This window comes from Tamandua tetradactyla, chromosome 5 (assembly GCF_023851605.1).
Source record: "Tamandua tetradactyla isolate mTamTet1 chromosome 5, mTamTet1.pri, whole genome shotgun sequence".
Taxonomy (NCBI): domain Eukaryota; kingdom Metazoa; phylum Chordata; class Mammalia; order Pilosa; family Myrmecophagidae; genus Tamandua; species Tamandua tetradactyla.
Window position 1 is genome coordinate 40,283,399 of NC_135331.1, and position 23,835 is coordinate 40,307,233.

General features: G+C 36.4%; 1 non-coding gene and 1 pseudogene across 1 annotated transcript; both read left to right on the forward strand.

Annotated features, from left to right (window-relative positions):
- The first annotated feature begins 387 nt into the window (after nt 1–387).
- Nucleotides 388–3,192, forward strand: LOC143683065 (glyoxalase domain-containing protein 4-like; annotated as a pseudogene).
- A 14,044-nt stretch (nt 3,193–17,236) lies between these two features.
- TRNAD-GUC (transfer RNA aspartic acid (anticodon GUC)) lies at nt 17,237–17,307 on the forward strand. Its single transcript has one exon. It is a non-coding gene; the product is annotated as a tRNA-Asp (tRNA).
- Nucleotides 17,308–23,835: the final 6,528 nt, after the last annotated feature.

A 23,835-nucleotide genomic window follows, 5' to 3' on the forward strand; every position in this document is an offset into this window, starting at 1 on the left:
GCTGAGGCTTGGATAAAAGCCACCACATCAATGTCACAGCCTCCCCGCACATGTGAGGAAAATACATGTGAGACATAGCAAATTAGGTGTCATGCTCTGGGAAGGGCGGAATGGGATTGATTTGCCACTTTTAGCAATGCTCTTTTACTGTCAGCTGCGGCTTTGAGAGAAGCATTAGAGATTCTTGTCACAGATGTTTCTTTCATAAACTGTTGTGGGAGAATGACATACTGCAAAAATGGTTTACTACTCTTCTTTCTTCTCTCGGGGAAACAAAGTACGCGCGTGATCCTAGCCAAATGGACTCAAGGAACGCTCCTCTTTTATACCACAATAGCATTAAGGATGATGACATTTACAAAGTTGATTTTAGAGCTCTGTTGGCGCATGGAGTGTGTTGAGGTATTTAATTCAATGTATGTGCCATTGAGAAGGTTTTGTAAGACTCGAGGTGGGGAGGGGCAGAAATCAGCCCGTTGGATGTTTAAAACTGAAATTAAAAAAAAATGTTTGAACAATTTTTATGTAATGGTTTATGAACAATTAAACTAATCTCTTCCAGCATATTGTGCTCTGCACAATGTTAAATTATGAGAAGTTAAAATTTTTTTCTAACGCAGCCATTTTTGTTTATAAGATGATGAAGTTAATGCGGAACAATATATTTGTTGGAAAAAAATGCATTATAGAAATGTGTGTTGGTTAATTTTTAAATTGAGGGACATGAACTCCTTATGCCTTAAGAATTTTAATTCATCGCTCTCAATTTTCACTGAGAATTTGGTGAATAACTGTAAGTGTTTTCCTGCTGAACAAAAATGCAGTTACTATAGCAACTGCAGCATCACATGGGATTTAAGCTATAGGAAGACTATTTTACAAAAAGCACCTTATCCATGAGCCATATTAATTTTCCTACTTCATATTATGAGTCAGAATATTTTCTTCTGATGCCATAGGAATTTCCAGTGTTTAATCATTCATTAAAAGTTGTTATTCCCCATTAAATTCTTAATTGCCTACAGAAGAATTTTTGTGTTTTTAAAATATGTTTCGCCCATGCACATTGGGGCATATAAATTGTCCCTTGCCCACTTAGATATTAAAGGTTAAAATAAGGCAATTGCTTATTTTTTAAAAATTGAATTGGTTAAAATGAAAAAAGAATGCAGTGAATCGTTTTGAAGAGTAATAAAAGAAAACTACATCAGCACAGGTCATGCTTGCTCATTGAGACAAAGTCTTTTGTCTTCTTCCAGTAGGTTGCAAATGTAAAATCTTTAAATGTTTACTTTAAAGACTTCTGTTCTGTTTCCTTACTGGGAACTTAAAAATAGATGAAAAACAGATGGCAAAATTTCATTGTTGATACTGATGAGTTCAAAAGTTATTATTTTCCTAAAAAAATGTTTTTAAAGCACAAATATCAAGCACCGTAATCACTGACAGCCTAGACTGAATCCTCTCTATAAGGCAGAAATAAGTCATGGGGCTTTTCTATGTAAGTCCCTCCTGATACTGTGTTTCACAGCATCAGTTCTTTTTGCACTTTTGAGTTGTTCTACAGTGGGTTAAGGGTATTTTCCCAAATCATCTTTCTACAATTGTTACTTTTGTGAAATGTACTGTGTTCTCTGGAAGTTTTGCTAGATAACAGGCTCACTGAATTAGTGTGAAAGTAGATTTAAATTTTTTCATTACCTTCCATTGTGAATTCCAGATTTAAGGCGGTGGGTTTAAAAATTGGAAGTCACCAAGGTCTAGGAGAAATCTTTAGAGTGGCTCTTTTCCCTTTCAACTTTAAAAAATGCTGCCATATTTTACTCAACAGAAGTTCAAACTGGAATGGTTGGAGCCACAGAAGGCTCTTTTGGGGGGGGTGGCAATGCCTACAAAATAAATGGAGGCCTATTTTTGATTAAAGGTGTCTCACGAGGTTGGAAAAACAATTCAAACAGGAAAATAAATCTTGGGTGGTTAGAGAGCATTTTCTGAATTGCATTCATATGGAAATTATATAAAAAACATATTGATTCATAGTTTAAAGCTGTAGTTTTAAATTGTGGTTTAAAGAAAAGCCATTGGAAAGGCAAGAGGTTGGAAGCCAAGAGAAACCAGAAGGGAGAAGAGGAGATGGCGCCATGTGCATTCCTATGTGATAGAAAAGTCCAGCAACCCTGGGACTGCTGGCCAGCCAGGAGAGACTGACCCTGAGAGGAAACAAGTTTTCTAGGCTCTGATACTGTTCTACAGCATGAGCGTCGTGTCATGGGTATAATGCCTTGTTGCTGAAAATCTCCTATAGGCTCTGACTATCTTTGTGGAATCAGAAGACATCTGATGATCATTTTGTTGCAGAACTGACTTACCGTTGTGGCATCAGAGACTAAAAGCTTGGCATTGGCTTCATGAGTATCACACTTACTTCTAGCCAGGCTGTCAGCAACACAGGGAGTGTGGAGAAGCCCTCAGAGAAGTTGCAGAAAGTGATTCTGAAACTAAGCCTCCAGAAAGATACAAATTCTATCTGGAGAATTTCAACCTACCTCAGGTAGACCCTATATTAAAAGTAATTCTAACAGTATCCGATCTTCAAAAGTCCTTGAACCATTGGTCTAATTTACTGGGAATGAAAATTTATGAAAAAGATGGAGAGAAACAAAAGGCTTTGGTAACCTTTGCTTGAAATCAGAAAAAGCTGGAATTATAGGGCATTGAGGGTGCAGTCGATATGCAGCAGCTTTTGGACGAATTACCTTTTCTTGTCCCCCAAAAGAGTTTCCAGACACAGAAGACTGATGCAAAGGGAAAACTAGAAGATTCTGATTCTCCTGGTGAATCTGGAAACCCTAGGGAAGGCAGCAGTACAACTGGTCATTCTTGCTGACCCTGATGGACCTGAAATTTGCTTTGTGAAAGATGAAGCATTTGTGAGAATTTTCCAAGATGGATCTAGAGTGAAGCAAATTATTGGATGATGCAATGGCAGCAGATAAAAGTGATGTGTGGTTTGCTAAACAAAAGAAACCAAGGGCTCCAGGTTTAGAAAAGACATCATTTGAAAGAAGCATTTGCGATTCCTGTCTACCATCTGAGAGTCTGATGTGGTTCTTTCATGATAAATGCTCTAACAACTTGGTTGTCTCCCAGTCAGGCAAGGAGGGGGTGGTGGTGAAGATTTATATATTATGATCTTTGAAAGTTTTGATATATTTTAGGTATGAAATCCAATTATTAGTCCAAGTAGAAGGGAACTTTGCTGCAATCTGCACTGCCTCTGGAATGATATTCTGAGTGTAACTATCAGGTTAGTAACAACTTATTTTACAGAGTTGGGATAGGAGAATGGGATGGCTACCCTTGGTTGGAGATAGAGGGAATTTTAATACACTGTAAATTGTATAGAATTTATAAAAGAGCAATTGTTAAATAAAGCTGACTCAACTGATAGTAAAAAGAAAGTATAGTTTAAAAGATTGTATCAGTTCATATGCCAACAATGATTTACAGTCAATTGCATATGTCCAGAGGTTTGAATTAATAGGAATAATGTCCTTGTCATGATTATCATCTTCCCTAGAACTAAAAGGGGACTTCTTTCTTTTGGAGGTATTGGCAATTGATCTCTTCATTTAGAGGCTGCTTGACTTGTGTGGAAAATTGCTTTCTTCTACCCCTGTCTTAAAGAAAACCCATCAGCTTTGGAAATTCATGTTTAAGTCTCCGCATGTTACTTTTTAAAAATAATTTTGGTATTTGTAATAAATGTTGAGTATTAATTTCCACTTGAAAGAGTGTTAAAATACCAAAAACTTTGCACAGTCTCTCCTATCACTGTATATCATTCCATGAAGCTGAGCTAAATTGGGTACCTATAATAAAACTTATGGATAATTTCCATTTCAAATAGTGATAAAATAGCAAAAACTGCAGAAAAATTTTCTCCCTCAACCATGAGTCACAATGTTAACAAAATTTTGGAGGAATTAGCTAGACAAGTGAGTATTTATATTCTTATGCTTTTAAGAGGTTAATCTTAACTTCTCTGAAGTCTTATGATTACCAGACCTGTATGTGAGACTGTTAACAGCAAAGCCAGTGGATGAGCGGTGTGTAGAAGGTGTGTGCTGGTTGTAAAGATACCAAACAAAAGAGGAAAATGACCCTGAGGCTGGGCTTATTGATTTAGTGCTGGGATTCACTCAGAGCCATGAGGGGTTGGTGGTCACAGGGCAGCCATGTGGCAGTCACATAGAAGACTGAGCATGCCAGTCTTCAAGGTTGACTGGCCTTGGAGATAGGTTTCTAAATATCTTGTCAATGAGTAAAGGTAATGATTCTAGGCGATGGTGGTGCCATGGTAGAATGGTGAGCCTTATAATTTTAGTTCCTTTCAGAACACAGATGCAGAAGTTGGTGGATAAAAAAAGCCATGCATGGTCATTTTAGCAATAATTTTCATTAAAATAAGGACCTTTAATTAAATTACTATGCGATAAGAGGTGATCGATCATAAGAAAATGTACTTTGGACTTCTGGGGAAGGTGGTGTAGTAGTTAGGTCCAGGACTCAGTCCTTCCATCAAAACAACTATTAAAGAGGCAGGATCTGTCTGAAACAACTATTTTGAAACTCCAGTGACCAAAAGAACACTGTACAGCATCTAGAGAAGAGCTGGAGGGAGAAGCTGGTAAACTGCCATAAAGAACTATAAATTACTATCCCTGAGCAGTGGTTATTTATGACCCTCCCCCACTCTCACAGCAGGCCAACACAGGGCACCATCTCTATCTAGCTGCTAGGGACAGAAAGGGACATAAAAATTCTCTTTCTCAAGAACAGGGGTGGGTAAAGCTGATCACTGATAACTGCTTTGGATTAGTGAATATGGATCACTGGGTGCTGGCTCTGAGGGCAGCTATTGTTTCAACTTGCCCTGGGAAAAGGCAGTGGCAGCCATTGTTTCAACCCTCTCCAGACAGGGGTGGAGGTGATGGAGATTTAACAACACAGCACTCTTCAGGGCTGCAGGGGACAGTTAATTGAAAGGTTGCATTTATTGGGCAGACCAGGAAAGCTCAGCTTTGTGGAGCTGTAAGAGAAGTGGGAGGCCTTCCTAGGACACTTTGGAACTGGTCTGTGCCCCCTTCATAGGTCCCTGGCCCTGTTTTGGCTGGGAAAAAGCCAACTTTGCAAAGTCTCTCTTGGGTACTCCTCCTCTGAGAATTTGCCCTCCAGGAAAAAAAAACAGCATGAGACAAAAAAAGGAGTATAAAAATCTATAGAGATGGACAGTATGGGACAAAGGCTTGCTAGCTTCAGATTCGTGGGAGAGGGAGGTTTCTTCTCTGGGAAATAGAGGGGACAACGAAACTCCTTTAGACAGGGGAACTCCAAAAATGACTAACAAGCAGAAGCCTAGGATAAGACGCAGACCTAGACAGGAAAAATTCTGCACAGTACATCTGCCTTGGGTAGAACTTCCTGATAGGGGAATGAAGCTCAGGAAAATCACTGTCTTGTCACCAGCTAGTTACAAAACTAGGTAACAGTCATCTCAAGGAGTAAAGTCCAGAGTTAACATTTCAAATATTAACATGTACAGTGTGTAATAAAAGACAAGACAACAAAGAAATAGGAAATGTTGGTGCATCTAACAGAAGAGGATAAAAATCCAGAAAACACTGACAAAGATGATGAGGATGCAGACACACCAAACAAAGCCTTTAAAAAATGATGTCAAAACATTCAAAGAGATGAGAATGAACTAAAGTATATCAGGAAAACAATGAATGAGCAATATAAAGGTCTTAGTTGAGATAGAAAGTTTTAAAGGCACCAAACAGAATTATTTGAGTTTAAGAAATGAAAAATGCCCAAGAAGGTTTCAAGGGTAGATTGGAGGTGGCAGAAGAAAGAATTAGTGAATGATTCAGACTAAGGAGCAAAAAGAAAAAAAATACTAAAAGCAAAGAAGCCTAAGAATCTTTAGGACACCATTAAGTGCAGCAATATATGCATTATGTAATCCCAGAAGGAGAAAAAAGAGAGAAAAGGACCCCAGAAATATCAAAAGAAATATTGACACAGAGACCTTAGCCAAAGATATGAATATGCATATCCAAGAAGCTCAGAGAACACCAGATAGGATAAACAGGAAGAAAAATACACCCCAAAATATACTGATAACATTATCAAATGCAAAAGACAAGGAGAGAGAGTTCTGCAAGAGAAAAGCAATGTGTGGTGTACAAGGGAGCCCCAATAACATTGAATGCCTATTTCTCATAAAAAACCACAGAGGCAAGGAGGCAGTGGGTTGAAATACTTAAAGGTCTGAAAGAAAACAACTTCCAGGCAGGAATTTTTATATCCAGCAAGACTCTCTTTCAAAAATGAGGGAGAGATGAAGACATTATCAGATAAACAAAAGCTGAGGGAATTCATCACCATTAGATCTGCCCTATAAACAATGTTAAATGGGTTCTTCAGCCTGAAAGGAAAGGACACTTAGACAGTGGTTCAAAGCAGCATAAAGATATAAAGACCCACAGGAAAGATAACCATTTGGGGAATTATAAATGCAAGTATTATTGTATTATATTGTTTAGTATGCAAAACAACTTCTTACTTGCTACAAGTGTTAAATGCAGATGCATAAGAAGTAATGATAAATCTATGTTGGGAAATGCAATGTTCAAAGACATAAGTGGTGAGAAATACAAAATATGTTTGGGGTCAGAGTGGTTTAGGAAAAGTATATATCCTTGTCATGGAAGTTAAGTTGGTACCAAGTCAAGTATAATTATTATATATTAAGAAAATTAAATTTTAATCCTTTGGTAACCATAAGGAAAACAGATGAAAAATATATCAGATAGAAATGAGAAGGCACTGAATATGTTACACCACAATAAAGCAAATAAATATAAAGGTAGGCTTTAATATAAGCAAGGGCAAAAAAGTTATGACTTATAGCTAAATAGCAAAATGGCAGAAGTTCTGTATTACCATCATGACCTTAAATATAAACGAATTAAGCTTTCCAATAAAAAAGCAAAGATTTCAAGAATGGATTAAAAAAAAACATGACCCTACCATGCGCTGTCTGCCAGAGGCTCACCTGAAATTCACAGATACAAGTAGGTTGGGCATGAAGGGGTGGAAAAAATGTACCATGCAATTAGGAACCAAAGAGAGCTGAGGGGGGTGGCTATACTAATATTGGGTAAAATAGACTTTAAGTCCAAAAGAATTACAAGGGACAAGATGGTTAATATAGAAAAATAAGGGGGACAATTCAACAGGAAGATGTAGCGATTATAAATACATATGCACCTAACAGCAGAGCTCCAAAATATATGAAGAAAATACTGATAGATTTGAAGGGAGAAACTGATGTTTCTACATTATTAGTAGGAGTAATGTACAACTTTCATTAATGAATAGAACATCTAGTCAAAAGATCAATAAAGAAGTAAGTATAAGACTTGAATGATACTCTAAGCCGACTAGATCTAACAGACATTATAGAACACAACAAAAACAAAATATGCATCTTTCTTAAGTGCACATGGATCTTTCCCCAGAACAGGCCATATGTTGGGTCACAAAACAAGTTTCAATAAACTCAAAATACTGAAATCATATAATGTATATTCTCCACCACAATAGAAATAAGCTAGAAACCTATAACAGAGAAAGGGAAAATTCCAAATATGTGAATATAATAAGCAACTACTATTAAACAACCAATGGTTTAAAGAGGAAATCAGAACCAAAATTAGGAACTATCTTGAGGTAAACAAAAATGAAAGTACAGCATACCAAAAATTATGGGATACAGTGAAGGAAACTCTGAGTGAGTTCTAAATGCTCACATTATAAAAGAAGAAAGTCTTCAAATCAGAGACCAAACCTTAAAACTGGAAGAACTAGAATAAGAAAAGTAAAATAAACCCAAAACCAGCAGACAGAAAGAAAGTAAAAAAAGCTGGAGTGGAGTTAAATGGAATAGAAAGCAAAGAAACAATAGAGAGAATTAACAAAACCAAAAGCTGGTTCTTTGAAAATAGCCACAATATTGACAAAACTTTAGCTAGACTGACAAATAAAAAAAGAAAGGATACAAAAAATGAAAATCAGAAATGAAAAGGGAATTACAACCAACTCCACATAAATATAAAGGACTGTAAGTGGATATTATGAACAAGTCTATGCTAACAAATTAGATAATCTAGATGAAATGGGCAAATTCTTAGAAACACACAAACGACCTACCTGAATCCAGAAGAAACAGAAGATCTGAGCAAACCAATTACTATTACAGAGATTGAATCAATAATTTAAAATATCTCAACAAAGAAAAGCCCAGGACCAGATGGTTTCACAGGTGAATTCTACCAAATATACCAACAAGCCTTAGCTCCAATTCTGCTGAAATTCTTCCAAAAAATTGAAGAGGAGGGAACACTCCTTAATTCATTCTATGATGCCAACATCACCCTCATACCAAAGTGGGATAAAGATACACAGGAAAACGAAACTGCAGACCAATATCTCTTACTATAGATAGGTGCAAAATCCCTCCACAAAATACTAACAAACCAAATTCAACAACATATGAAAATAATTGCACACCATGATCATGTGGCTTTATTCCTGCTATGCAAGGTTGGTTCAACACAGGAAAATCAATTAATATGATACACCACATCAACAGAATGAAGGAAAAATACACATGATCATCTCAGTTAATGTCAAAAAGGCATTTGACAAAACACAGCACCGTTTCTTGATAAAAGCACGTATTACACTAGGAATAGAAGGAAACTTCCTGAACATGATAAAAGACATATATGAAAAGCCCACAGCTAACATCCTACATAATGGTAAAAGACTAAAAGCTTTTCCCTTATGATTGGGAACAAGACTAGGATGCCCATTGTCACTACTGTTATTCATCATTGTACTGAAAGTTCTTGTCAGAGAATTAGGCAATAAAAAGAAATAAAAGGCATCCAAATTGGAAAGGAAGAAGTAATACTTTCCCCTTATTTCTGGATGATATGATCCTATATACAGAAAATCCACAAGAAAGCTCCTAGAGCTAATAAATGAATTCAGCAAGGTGGCATGTACAAGATCAACACCTCCAAATCTGCAGTGTTTCAATGCACAGGCAATGAGCAATCAGAACAAGAAATCAAGAAAAAAATCCACTTACAATAGCAGATAAAATAATTAAATATCTAAGAATAAATACAACTAAGGATTTAAAGGACTTGTACACAGAAATCACAAAGCATTGCGAAGAGAAGTTAAAGAAGACCTAAATAAATGAAAAGATACCCCAGGTTCATGGATTGGAAGACTAAAATTCATTAAGATGTTAATACTGTCCACAGCAATTTATTGATCCAATGCAATCTCCGTAAAAATACAACAACCTTTTTTGCAGAAATGAAAAAAAAAAAGCCAATCATCAAATTTATTTGGAGATGTAAGGGGCTCCAAATAGCTAAAGCATCTTGAAAAAGGAGAATGAAGATGGAGAACTTACACTTCTAGATCATAAAACTTATTACAAAGCCACAGTAGTCAAAAGGGCATGGTACTAGTTCAAGGACAGATACACTGGAATGGAATAAAATTGAGAGCTCAGAAATCAACTATCCACCATCACATTTAAGGACAACTGATTTTGATGAGGTGGCAAAGACCACTTAATTGGGAAAAATAGTCTTGTCAACAAGTTGTGCTGGGAAAATTGGATCTCCATTTACAAATGAAAAAAAAGGAGGACCCCAACCTCAAACCATAAACAAAAATAAACTCAGAATCAATCAAAGACCTAAATTTAAGAGGTAGACCAATCAAATTCCTAAAAGAAAATAGGGAAGCATTTGTGCTAGACAATGGTTTCTTGGACTTTACACTCAAAGCACAAGCAACAAACAGATAAATGGGACCTTATCAAAATAAAAACTTTTGTTCCTCAAAGGACTTTATCATGAAAGTGAAACAATAACCTACAAAATGGGATAAAATATTTGGAAGCCACATCTCTGATAAAGGATTACTCTCCGGTATATAAAAATAAATCCTTCAGAGACAATAAACAGACGGACAGAAAGCACCTGAAAAGATGATGTTCCACATCATTTAGACTTCAGGGAAATGCAAGCCAAACCCATGAGATACTTCTTCAGAATCATTAGAATGGCTAATATTTTTTTAAAAATGGAAAACTGTAGGTGTTGGAGAGCATGTGGAGAAACAGGAAACTTATTTATTGCTGGTGGAAATGTAAAATAGTGCAGCTCCTGTGGAAGACAGTCCGGCAGTTCCTCAGAAAGTTAAGTATGGAACTGCCATGTGATTTGACAATACTGCTTCTACTTGTAGATCCAAAAGAATTGAAAGCAGGAGCTTGAACAGATATTTCTACCCTAATGCTCATAGCAGAATTATTCACAATTACCAAAAGATTGAAGCAAAACCCAAGTGTCCATCAACTGATGAGTGGGGAAATAAAATGTGACATATACATGCAATGGAATTTTATTCAGCTGTAAAAAGGAAATAAGTCCTGATACATCCGATGACATGGATGAATCTTGAAAATATTATGTTGAGTAAAATAAGCCATATGCAAAATGACTAATATTGTAAGTTCTTACTGATTTGAAACAATTACAATAAGAAATGCATAGAATCAGAAACCAGAATATAGGTTACTAGGGGACAGGGTGGCGATAAGGGAATGGGAAGTTAAGGGTTCAAATGTACAGGGTTCCTATATGGAATAATGGAGCTGTTTTGGTAGTAGAAGGTGTGAAGATAGTAAATATTGTGCACACAATTAACATCATTGGAATATATACTTGAATATGATTATTAAAAGGGGATATATTAGCTTGTATATATGATAACAGAATAATCTTAAAAAAACCCATGGAACTACACCACATAGTGAACCCTAAGTTAAGCCATTGACTTTAATTAATAGTACACATATAAAAATGTGCTATCATGGCCATTAGAGAAATGCAAATCAAAACCACAATGAGACATCATCTCACACCCAACAGAATGGCCATTATCAACAAAACAGAAAATGACAAGTGCTGGAGAGGATGCGGTGAAAGAGGCACACTTATCCACTGTTGGTGGGAATGTCAAATGGTGCAACCACTGTGGAAGGCAGTTTGGCGGTTCCTCAAAAAGCTGAATATAGAATTGCCATACGACCCAGCAATACCATTGCTGGGAATCTACTCAAAGGAATTAAGGGCAAAAACTCAAACGGACATTTGCACACCAATGTTTATAGCAGCGTTATTTACAATTGCAAAGAGATGGAAACAGCCAAAATGTCCATCAACAGACGAGTGGCTAAATAAACTGTGGTATATACATACGATGGAATATTATGCAGCTTTAAGGCAGGATAAACTTATGAAGCATGTAATAACATGGATGGACCTAGAGAACATTATGCTGAGTGAGTCTAGCCAAAAACTAAAAGACAAATACTATATGGTCCCAATGATGTGAATCGACATTCGAGAATAAAATTGGAATATGTCATTGGTAACAGAGTCCAGCAGGAGTTAGAAACAGGGTAAGATAATGGGTAATTGGAGCTGTTGGGATACAGATTGTGCAACAGGACTAGATACAAAAACTCAAAAATGGACAGCACAATAATACCTAATTGTAAAGTAATCATGTTAAAACACTGAATGAAGCTGCATCCGAGCTATAGGTTTTTGTTTTGTTTTGTTTTGTTTTTACTATTATTACTTTTATTTTTTTCTCTATATTAACATTCTATATCTTTTTCGGTTGTGTTGCTAGTTCTTCTAAACCGATGGAAATGTACTAAGAAATGATGATCATGCATCTATGTGATGATGTTAAGAATTACTGATTGCATATGTAGAATGGTATGATTTCTAAATGTTGGGTTAATTTCTTTTTTTCCTTTAATTAATAAAAAAAATGTGCTATCATCATTTATAACATTCCACATCAATGCAAATTGTTGGTTGGGCAGTATAAGGAATCCTGTATTTTACACATGCTCATTCTGTAAACCCACATCTTCTGTAATAAAGAAATTTTAAAAAGGAAAATGAAATTTGGTAAAATATATGAAGAAATAAGAAACTCAGACCACATAAATTTTTTTCTGTTGACTCAAAGCTAGTGCCACTTCATTCCTTTCTATGGTGGCTCTCCAGAACTTTCACTCTGTGGCAGTTCAAAGGAACCTCAATCTCTTTGACTCGAAACAATTTCTCTAGAAACCTGGCTCTTCTGTTTGCAGTCAATGCTTACTCTTTTTAGGGTGGGGCTGGGGTTGCTGCTATTCAGCTATGATCACTCAAAAAGACCGTGTTAATCCCACAGGCATCTTTGCAGTCACTATTTTTTTTGGAAAAGATACCTTCTCCTTTCTACCCCTTCTAACTCAACAGCTCAAGGATTACACTATATTATAATGACTATGACTTAAACTGACTGCCCAGCAATTAAGACCCCTCCAGATTTCAGTCCTATTTTTGCCTTTCTATAATTTCTCATTCCTTTCTATCTACATCTCCTTCTAAAACTCCAAAAACTTGGTTTCTTAAAACAACCAATTTTTGAACAAGTTTCGTGTATTTAGAAGATCTGTAAACTGCTTTAAGAAGTGACTTTCCAACATCTACTTCTCTTTTTTCAAATGAGCCAAGAGTTTTCCAATTACCCTGATTCCACTTTAATCACTACTCTACATTCCTGAATTAAATTTAAAAAGATTTTTTCCCCTTTTTCTAAAGTGACAGTACAATTTTCTTTGGAATTCTTTCAAGCTGTTTATGAATTATCTAAAAAAAAATAATTCCCACTATTTTAAGCTAAGAACACAGATGGTCTTAGTCTGCAAACAGTAGACTGAAACATTTATTTGTAAATAAGAGACTTCTAAATTTATAATGGTTTTATAAAACATGACATGTCATGTTAAATGGTCAAAGAATACACAGGTATTAATGTGAAAAGAAGTCACTCTTCATGTTTTCTCTCAAGCCCCTCCTCCTCTCCACAGGAAGGTGTGCTGGTTTGAAAGGATGTATGGACCCTAGAAAAGCCATGTTTTAATCTAAATCCCATTTTGTAAAGGCAGAATAATCCCTATTCAATACTGTATGTTTGAAACTGTAATCAGATCATCTCCCTGGAATGTGATTTAATCAAGAGTGGTTGTTAAGCTGGATTAGGTGATGACATATCTCCACCCATTTGGGTGGGTTTTGATAAGTTCCTGGAGTCCCATAAAAGAGGAGACATTTTGGAGAATGAAAGAGATTTGGAGAGAGCAGAGAATGTTGAAGCACCACGAAGCAGAGGGTCCACGAGCCAGCGACTTTTGGAGATGAAGAAGGAAAATGCCTCACGGGGAGCTTCATGAAACAGGAAGCCAGGAGAGAAAGCTAGCAGATGATGCCATGTTCACCATATGCCCTTCCATCTGACAGAGAAGCCCTGGCTGTGTTCACCATGTGCCTTCTCACTTGAGAGAGAAACCCTGAACTTCATTGGCCTTCTTGGACCAAGGTATCTTTCCCTGGATACCTTAGATTGGACATTTCTATAGACTTAATTGGGACATTTTCTCAGCCTTAGAACTGTAAGCTGACAACTTATTAAATTCCCCTTTTAAAAGCCATTCTGTTTCTGGCATATTGCATTCTGGCAGCTAACAAACTAGGACAGAAGGCAATGCTAAGAGAATGGCAAGTGTCCTAAAAGAACTTTTCTGTTCATATGTATGCAAACATATAACTCTATAAAATATGCCTGAATTTCTATGTCTTGATTTTTTTCCCACTAATCTCTATGTCTTGGAGCTCTTTCCATGTCAATCTATGTAGTTTGCCTTATTTTCTTAAACGTGTATAGTATAACAATTTAACTGTTCGCTTATTGCTAAAATCTTAAGTTTTTAATAATATAAAAACACTAACGTAAGTATTTTTGTTCATATATGTGAGAATTTTTGTAGGACACATTCTCAAAATTGTAAGGTCAGTTCAATCAAAATATTGTAAGTAACGTATCCTTATAATGATTCTGATGTTTCTAGTAGGCTCGGAGGCTTTAATTACAATTTTAATGTATTATGCTCAGTCATTGAAATTTAAAAGAGATAAAGATTTAAGTAAGAAGCTTAGAGTAGATGACAATAATTAAATAAATACAAGATGCATCTCTGGGGATAAGATGGTAGTGGGAGCAATTAAGCAAAGAAAAGAAGGGTGTTTTAGAATGCCACCCAGTTGTTTTCAACTTCTGCAGAGATTCTTGTTGTATATTTGCATTCTATCAATTGAAGTCAGCCGAGTATCATGAAGACTTTGTTATGATACATTAGCACACATGCTAAGACTAAGTATAAATGTATAAGTATTATGATACCTCTGATTTTTGAGATCCAAAAATTGAATAGGCATCTGTATTTCATAAATGGCTTTTATGAAAGCCCCACTAGAATGTCCCAGGAAGAGATGTTAGAGTTGATTTTTCTTCTCATTTATGTTACTGTTGCTTAACTGGCTAAATAAGAATGCTAATTGAACACAAATCTCATTCCTGTAGGAATTTACAAAGAAAAATATAGTGGTGGCACTGCTCTGAACTCTTGTGGCTCTGGTTTGTCCTATTTACATGACACATCACAAACCACTTTGTCTGGAATTCATTTGGGCTCTGTCTTGTCTTCTTTCAGAAAGTTTAGGCTTCTTGGTGACAGGGATGTTGTTTAATTTACTTTTGTATCCTGCCCAACATTCAGCATAGTTTCTTATATACAAGTGATGCTCAATAAATATTCCCGTGAATAATGCATGGGTGAGAGACATATTTGCCCCTGGGCACAAGATTGCTCAGTAAAACCTAACACTGCTATGAGAAACATAATTTAAGGAATGGTCTGAATGACAGGCAATCAGAAATGTCTTTCTACACTAGAAGGACAATACTTTGTTTAGTTTTTTAAATTAAAATTATGTTTTATTATGAGAAAGAAAAGTGGTATAAAAATCACAAAAGTAGAAACAAACTTCTAGAATTTATATTGTATATACTACAAGTATATTGTAGAATATGTGTATAGTATAATATTGTGTTATATACAGTACAGAATATATACAAATTGTAGGATGTCATCATCAAAAGTCTGTGGTTCTTTTATTCTATACTTTGTAAAATGCATTTTTGTTGTTTACCGAAATATTTTTTGCAAAGCAATTATTTAGAAAACAACTTATGTCATTACACTAGTAATAAGGAATATGATGTACTTAAAATTTGTGGTTAACATGGGAAACGGTAGGTTGTATATATGGTAACAGAATAAAAATGTAAAGATCATCCATGGAACCACACTACACAAACAGGGAACCCTAATTTGAACTATGGACTATAGTTAGTAACACAATTATAAAAATGCACTTTCATCAATTGTGACATGAATTCTACACCAGTGCCGGGGGTTAATAATAAGTTGGTAGATGAGAATCCTGTATTTTATACATGACTGTTCTGCAAATCCACAACTTCTCTAACAAAGAAAAAGAAAGCTGAGTTCAAGCATAAGAATATGAGGATAATATAAGCTAGAGACTGGGGCAGAACTATTTTTGCAAACAATGAATGAGTTTCCAATGTAAAATTTTTTATCAGATGGATTTATTAGAAAGGTAAACCAGAGGCCATGATTTAAAATACTTAAGAGTAAAGTCATTCCTTAATTATAATAGGCTTGTTTTTGGTTAATCCTTGTAAAAAAAACAACAAAAAATGCCATGTTATTTACAAATAGAATTTTGAAAAGGCTTAACATTAGTGAGGAAGTGTATAAATAATATTAAAGTCAGGTTTTGACTCATCTTGTTCTCAGTCAGGAAATATCAGAGACATAAGCCATTCCATGCTGAGGTACAAATACTTTCCAGTGGTTTTTGCTCTTTAATATATCTATCTGACATATATTTTTGGATGTGGGAGAAGAGGTGTATATAATGGTTGGAGTCTTAGTAATCTTTGTTTCTTTCCAATGGAAAGATCTAGATTGCGGCCAATAAAAGCTTTCTGCCCTAGCCAAAGTTTGTTCAGCTTTTGGTGAATAAGATTTTCACAGAGTGGAACTCAAATTACAGTAATTTATTAGAATTTAATCCTATAAAACACATAAAACTATTTTCCAGTGCTAAATTTATTTCCATCATCCCTTTCTTTGCCAACTATGAATCATTTAAATTTTCAAAGCATAAATGGTATGAAATAATTGCATGACCACAGAGATGGTCCTGTATTTTTGGGGATCATTATTATGTGACTCTGGAAGATCATTTTCTAAAGAATTTTTCTGGGAAACTTGGACTGATGCACAATGAAAGAATAAGCAATCCTATTTCTGTAATGTAACAATATGTTCATTACACAAACGGAACTGGGAGAAATGTAAATGGTAAAATTTTCTTCTGCTACTGTTTTAGGAAAATTCAAAATAGTAAACCCTTGCTTTTTCTGAATTACAAGCTTTTCATACAGAATTATGAGAATTTCAAACTGTTTAAACTTTTTTTCCCTCCAAATCTTTCAAGGATAAATAAATAAATAAAATCATCAGATTTAAGACTTCAATGAGACTTAAAGTATCCTTTTTAAAAAGAAGGGATGGGTTAGGTAGTGCTATGGTGGCCCAGTGGCAGAATTCTCTCCTGCCACGCTGGAGACCCTGGGTTTCGATTTCTGGAGCCTTCCTATGTCAAAAAAAAAAAAAAAGATGGGGGGGATTTGTTTGTTTGTTTATTCATTTGCCTCCTTGTTGGGCATTAGGCTTATTTCTATATTTTGGCTATAATGAACAATGCTGCTATGAATTTTGGATTGTGGTGATTACACAACTCTGTACATTGACTAAAATGATTGAGTTATACATTTAAAATGGGTGAATTTCATGGCATGCAAATAGTATCTGAATAAAGGTTTTTTTGAAGCCAGTTTAAAATATAAGTAGATTGTGCAGCCCCAGTTGATCATTTGAGAGGTATCAAGAAGGCTTTCTTACCTCACAATGTCTTGCACACTTTCCTTTATTGATATCTGACATTTCACTGTTAGAGATGTTATTTAAAGTTATGATCTTGACTGTAGTTAAAATGCAATTGGGAGAGGGGGTGCAAGGGTAGTTCAGTGGTAGAATTCTCACCTGTCATGTGGGAGACCCAGGTTCGATTCCTGGCCCATGCACTTCCCCGAAACAGACAAGCAAAACAAAGAAAGAAAAAATGAACAAACAAAAAATTAAACAAATGGTGCTGCTGCAATAATAACAGGATACTCAAACGGAAAAAGAATGAAATGTGACCCCGGGCATATAGCATACAAGAAAAGAAAAATGCCATTGAATGAAGTCTAATCATTTTGTTGAGGGGGAGGGCACACATCATTAATCTGCAAATGAGTGAAAAAACATATAATTGGAGGTTAATCCAAGGGATATCTTGACCGGATGTTGATGAGAATAGAATATGTCAAAAAGGTCCAGAGCAGGGAACTTCTGAGGAAGAAAAATGTCATTTGGGTGCCACATAGGAGGTCCTGGGGAAGCGGAAAAATACAGGAAGCCCTAGGAGAGGCTGTATCAGGTATGTCACATTTAAAAATTATGTTGAGAGTCCATTCTCCTCCTAGAAACTTGCCCTGCCTTGTCAACTAGCTTAAACGCTTCTCTGGGTATTAATATCAGAGTGTTTACATATACAAAGATTTACAAAAGAATGATGGAGTTTGACAATTAAGCCATAGACTCTGGCAGTGTAGTGATGATGGTCAAATTTGTACAGCCAAAAGGATGCACACTGTTTAAAGTGGCATTGTAGAGAAAGCTAGGTCGTACATAATATTAGAAAAAGGAACACAGAGTGTCTCAGTGAAAAAGAATATCTTGGTATGTTTTTAAATGTTATGCTATATGTTTGCATTTCTAAGACTGGGGTTGATTGGGGGTGGGAAACAATATTCCAGAATTGTAATTCTTTTGACTGTGCAGTGATATATGTTCCAAATAACAGTATTTCTGGCAATGCAGATTATAGTGTTCTTTTAGGACAGAATTTCAGAACAGGCCAGGTTTTCACTGCTGAAGTTGCCTTCTCATGATCACCTGTCTTGTAATAAAATATTTTTCCATAGCACAAAGAAAGCCATCCCCAAATACTTAACTGGAAGCTTAAAGCCACCAGGCAACTCTTTCTAGTATTCTATATGTGATGCATCTGGTTTAGATGAATAATTTTAAAACAAGCATGAGAAATTGTAATGGACAAAAAATTACTTTTCTATAAGTCTTCCTGTTATTATTTCATTGGAGCTAAATGAGGATGGGGCCTGCAGATGAGTTATTCGTCTGATGCAGGGAAGAAATGTCACTCTACTCCCTGGACCCCTGCATATTTTTACAGATTTTACCAAAATATTTTGTGGATTTCTATTTTTTAATTTAAAAAATGTGGAAGACCTGAATGAAATGGATTGCTCTTCTTCAAGAGTCAAGAAAAAATTCAATTTCATCGCTCAGCATGTAACTTTTTTTTCTGTTTCAAATGATGTTGTGGAAGGAGATATTCATGCCTTTTTAATACAGAAACTTAGTATTGTACGTTGAAAAAAACATAATAGAAGAATTCAACCTTCTGTAGGATTATGATTTCATATTTGAAAGGTAACTTTGCTATTGTTCTAAAAGTAACAAATAGTCTGTTCATTTTATAAGGAAAGTAACATTTATGATAATATTTTTTCCTTGGCTATGAAGAATAAAGTAATAATTCTTATAAATAGGAGAAATTACTAAGCAACCTTTTTTATCTCATATACCTAAATACATTTCTGCAAAGAATGCTTTCGGGACAACTCCAAAAACTAAATGGGATTCACTAAAACATTTATCTGTGGGCTGACAGGGTCTGAACCAGAAAATACATAAGCCAGAGAGAAGACCCAGAAAAACATCAATTTTCTTTAGAGAATATTTCTGGTAACTTACTGATCACTATATTGCATATGTAAAATTAGTGAAGGTTCTTTTGCATTTTATGATAGGTAATATCTGATAAAGATGCCTAAGTCAATTTGGGGGTTTAGAACATTTAATTAATCAATCATTGTGTTCCGTATATATTTAGAATGTGTTTTCAAGCTCAAGTTATCTTAAAACACCATTAGGAAGAGTGATGGACAAAAACAATTCCTGTAATTATAATTTTTAACATAAAAGTGACTTTTAATAGTTGCTAGACATGAAGGCGGTTCAGGAATGCAAAAAGCTAATGTATAGGTTTTATGTAAATAGTAGCACTGTGTTTTGGTTTGCTCAAGTTGCCTCAGTGCAATATAACAGAAATGGAACAGCTTTTAAAAAGGGAATTTATGAGGTTACAAGTTTACAGTCCTAAAGCCATAAAAAATGTCCAAACTAAGGCATCCAGAGGGAAATACCTTGACTCAAGAAAGGCCGATGTCTGTCACATGGGAAGGCACATGACTAGTGTCTGCTGGGGCCTTTGGCTTCTGGTTTCAAACAGCTTCCCCAGGAGCCTTTTGTTTCTGCATCTCCAAATGTCTGGGTCCCATGTTGGCTCTGTCAGCTCTGAACTCAGTCCAAAACGTATCTCCCTTTAAAGGACTCCAGTGAACTAATCAACACACATCTTAAAAGGATGGAGTCCCTGCTCCATCTAATCAAAAGGTCACACCCACAATTGGGTATGTTACGTCTCCATGGAAGCAAGCTAATCTAAGTTTCCACCTAAACAATAGGTCTGTCTCCACAAGATTGGACCAGGATTAAAACATGGCTTTTCTGCTATACATAACAGTTTCAAACCAGCACACATTAATAGTTAACATTATTGATTCTTTACTATGTGGTAAGCACTATGCTTAATATTTCACATATATTTTCAGAGCTAATCCTAACAAGGACTTTGAGGGGTACCTCACTTTATGGGTGAAGCAATCAAAGAAAGCATGGTGCCCGAGAACACACACAGTATGGAAAACTGAGATTGTCTATCCAATACTCATTTCTGCCCCAAGAACTATTGCTGCAGTTAGCCCAACTACATCTGAGGAGCTACTATTTCTCTAAATTGAGAGCCAGCAAACTTATTCTATAATGGGTCAGATAGTAAATATTTAAGGCTTTGTGGCTGGGCAATTTCTAATGTAATTATTCAACTCTGCTCCGATAGCATGAAAGCACGCACAGGAAAAAAAATGTGTGTCTGTGTTCCAATAAAACTTTACAAAAAGAGCAGCAGGAAGATTTGGCCTGGGGGATATAGTTTGCTGAACTCTTGGCTAAGCCAGTCATGTTTTTTGATCTTTCAGCCTCCTGGGGTGTGATGTTGTGATACAGTTCAGATGAATGAAAGCTAAGTAGGAATCTACTGATGGGATTTTGGGACCTATACAGCTGACATTGCCCTACTGCATCTTCTTTTTCTTTCTACCTTTAATGCTTTGCTGGAGCAAAAGCAGCCGTCTTGTGACCAGGAAGAAACAAGGCATTATGCTAAGAATGGAAGAAAAGAAAGCCAGGGACCTTGAGACCCACATAGCAAGGTCAAGCAGCTGTACCATTGCTAGCAACTATCTCTGGACTTCTGTTGTAAGAGAAGAATATATAGTTATTTGTTTAAAATCTTTTGGTTTTGTTGTTTCTAGCTAAAAAATAAGAGATTTCTGATATATCTCTCTAGAAATTTAAGTATAAAGGCATAATCTTAGAGAGCTAAATTATTCAATGTTGTAATTTTTCAAAGTACAATCGTATTTCTGTATTGAAAAATTGTGCTCTATATTCAGAACATATTTGAACCTACAGAGCCTAATTTTAGCGACAATGGACTTTCCCTTTACTGCAAATTACTCTTTTATAGAGCTCAACATTATCTGGGAAGTTGTCTTCTTTTCCATCCTTTGTTTTACTGATGGTTCTCAAACTTCAGTAGGCATGAGTAATACTGAGAGGTTGTTAAGCATTTAGACCCTGGGCCCCATTGCAAAAAGTAGGGTTGTGCATAAGCCTGCATTTTAGATAATTCCAGGTGAATTTGAAATAAGTGGTCTTGAACAATGCTGCTCTAGATTCTAGACTAATTTGACAAGGTTACAAGGACAAGTGTAGTGGTGGTTTTATGAATAGATGTATTGATAAAAATTATGATAAGATCTTTCTTATTTCTTATCAACAACCAACCAACCATCTGTCTTACAGTGGTAGATTTTAAGTGGAATGTCCTATTTTGTTGGCTGGAATTTCGTTACACTTTGTTCTTGATTATTTTTCTCTTTTGGCTGAATGGGTGATATTCTGTAGATGTGCTAGTGGGACATCTGTGGATGGTGAGGTTGCAAGCACTTGGAGTATATTTTTCTGGCTTTGGTTAGAAAGACTGCAGAGGTGGTGTTTCAGTTTGCTAAAGCTGCCACAACGCAATATACCAGAAGTAGATTGGCTTTTATGCATATCCTCAACAAGAGGATACCTACATTCAAGAAAGGCTGATCACATCCTGGTTTTCGCTGTTCCATGGGAAGTCACATGATGACATCTGCTGGCTCTTAACTCTCTGGTTTTTTTGCTTTCAGCTCCTGGTTCCAGTGGCCCCCTCTCTGAGTTTCTGTCTGTCTCCAAGCATCTCCAAACACCAGTGTTTGGTTTCATCTCTCTACTCTCTGTGTCAGCTCTGAGTTCTCCCTTCTCCATGAGCTCTTTTAAGCATTCCAGTAAACTAATGAATACCTACCTTGAGCGGATGGGGCCATACCTCCATGGAAATCAAAAGACCCCACCCTACAGTAGGTCTGCCCCCAAAAGATTGGATTGGGATTAAGAAAACATGGCTTTTCTTGGGTACATCATGGTTTCAAACCAGCACAATTGGTACTCAGTACTTTGAGCATAGTAGGAACAACAAATATTTGTTGAACAGATGATAACTTTTTACAGTTGGCTGAGTAAGAGTCACAAGAATGATTGATCGTAATTTTTTAATGGCTGTGAGCAATAAATCATTCAGCATGAACAGCACTCTGTGAAGTCCAGGCATAGATGCTGGTGCTGAACCCCACACACTCTGGAGTCAGAGGGTCTTAGTTAAAATTGTGGCACCACCACTGAGTGTCCTTGAGTAAGTTACTTAATCTCTCTGCACCTCAGTTTTCTCATCTGTAAAATGAGAATGCCTCTGATTTCCCCACGTCATAGGGTTGTAGTGAGGATTAAATGAATTAGTGTGTATATATATATATATATATATATATATATATATAAAGAAATTAGAACAGTGGGTTTTATATCCTTAATAATATAGCAAATATTATATTTTGTAAACACAGACATTGCACCCTGGTGACCCATAGGCCAGCCTTAGGTAAATAGTATGTTTTTCAAAGTTTGAATTTGAATGTTTTTCAATCGGAAGTGTCTCATCTAGTTTGTCAATGTCCTCACCACTCTCTTTTCTTTGTCTCTGGACTCTTTCACAAATTTACAATAACTGCCAGCCACTGAAGACTTAAAAATTTTCTCCCTTTGCTCACAAATAGTTGCTATACTATAATTAATGTCAAAGACATAATGGGAGAGATGATTGACCTTCATGCATGGAGGGAGTTAAAGAGGGTCAATAATAAACTAAAATATCCAAGATTCAGGGTACAAGTAGCCCAGCAAATGGGGTGTAGTAATGGCAAATTGTAATGACAAGTCTTTAGGAGGGCTTTCCTACAGGGATTAATTAGCTAAATCTTGCCTGAATTTAAAGAGGGGAAACATAAGGTCCCAATGATAACCCTGGTTAGAGCATCTGTAGCCGTCTCCATTCTGGCTCCAGTATACCTTTTCAGCATCTCTCCCCTACATGTAGCATTTATGTCAGTTAAATTGTGCAATTTACTATTTCTACCACTGGCATCTTTGGTCAAGAGCATTTTTTCTGCAGTGCTCCAAGCTATCTTCCCCAACCATCCTCCTTTCCCTCCACCATGTTGTAGGCTGGATTTGTGGGTATCAAATGTTCCTGATTGCTTCCTACCATGGGACCACACAGTACAGTGGAAAGAGCATGGCCTTTCAAGACAGAGAGATCAAAGTTAGAATCATCTCTTCTTTGCTTATTGGGTGACGTTGGGCGAGTTACTTTCTCTTTCTGAGATGCAGAATTCTCATTTAAAATGGACACAATCCAGGTTCACGTGTAGTTCAGTGGTTAGAATGCCCGCCTTCCATACGGGAGGCCCAGGTTGGATTCCTGGACCATGCACACCCCCTTCCCCCCCAAATGGAAATAATCCTACCCACCTTTCAGAGTCACGTAAGTGCTGGAGGTGATCTGTGATGCCAGAAGGACTTCCCTCTCCCTGGTGATCCTGGCTTAGCTGCTGCCTGTGTGGGCGCAACTGTGGTTAATCCAAACACTGTGAAGGCACAACTCAGCCACTGACATCTGAAAAGCGATGCAGGGACCTTCTAACTTTGAGTTATCCCAATGCTTGCTTTATTCTTACACGACAGTGTTGGTACAAGGTAGGAGACCGACAGACTGCACGAGAATCTGTAGTTCTCAAAAACCCAATTCAAAGAGCAGCATTAAACATATGCCGTACACTTCGCCTTCTGATTGATTCCCTCATGCCTTCCCTCCAAGCAGATGTCCTGGCATGGCAGGGAGTCTGGCCTGAGCTAGAAATGGCTTTTAAAACTTTCCT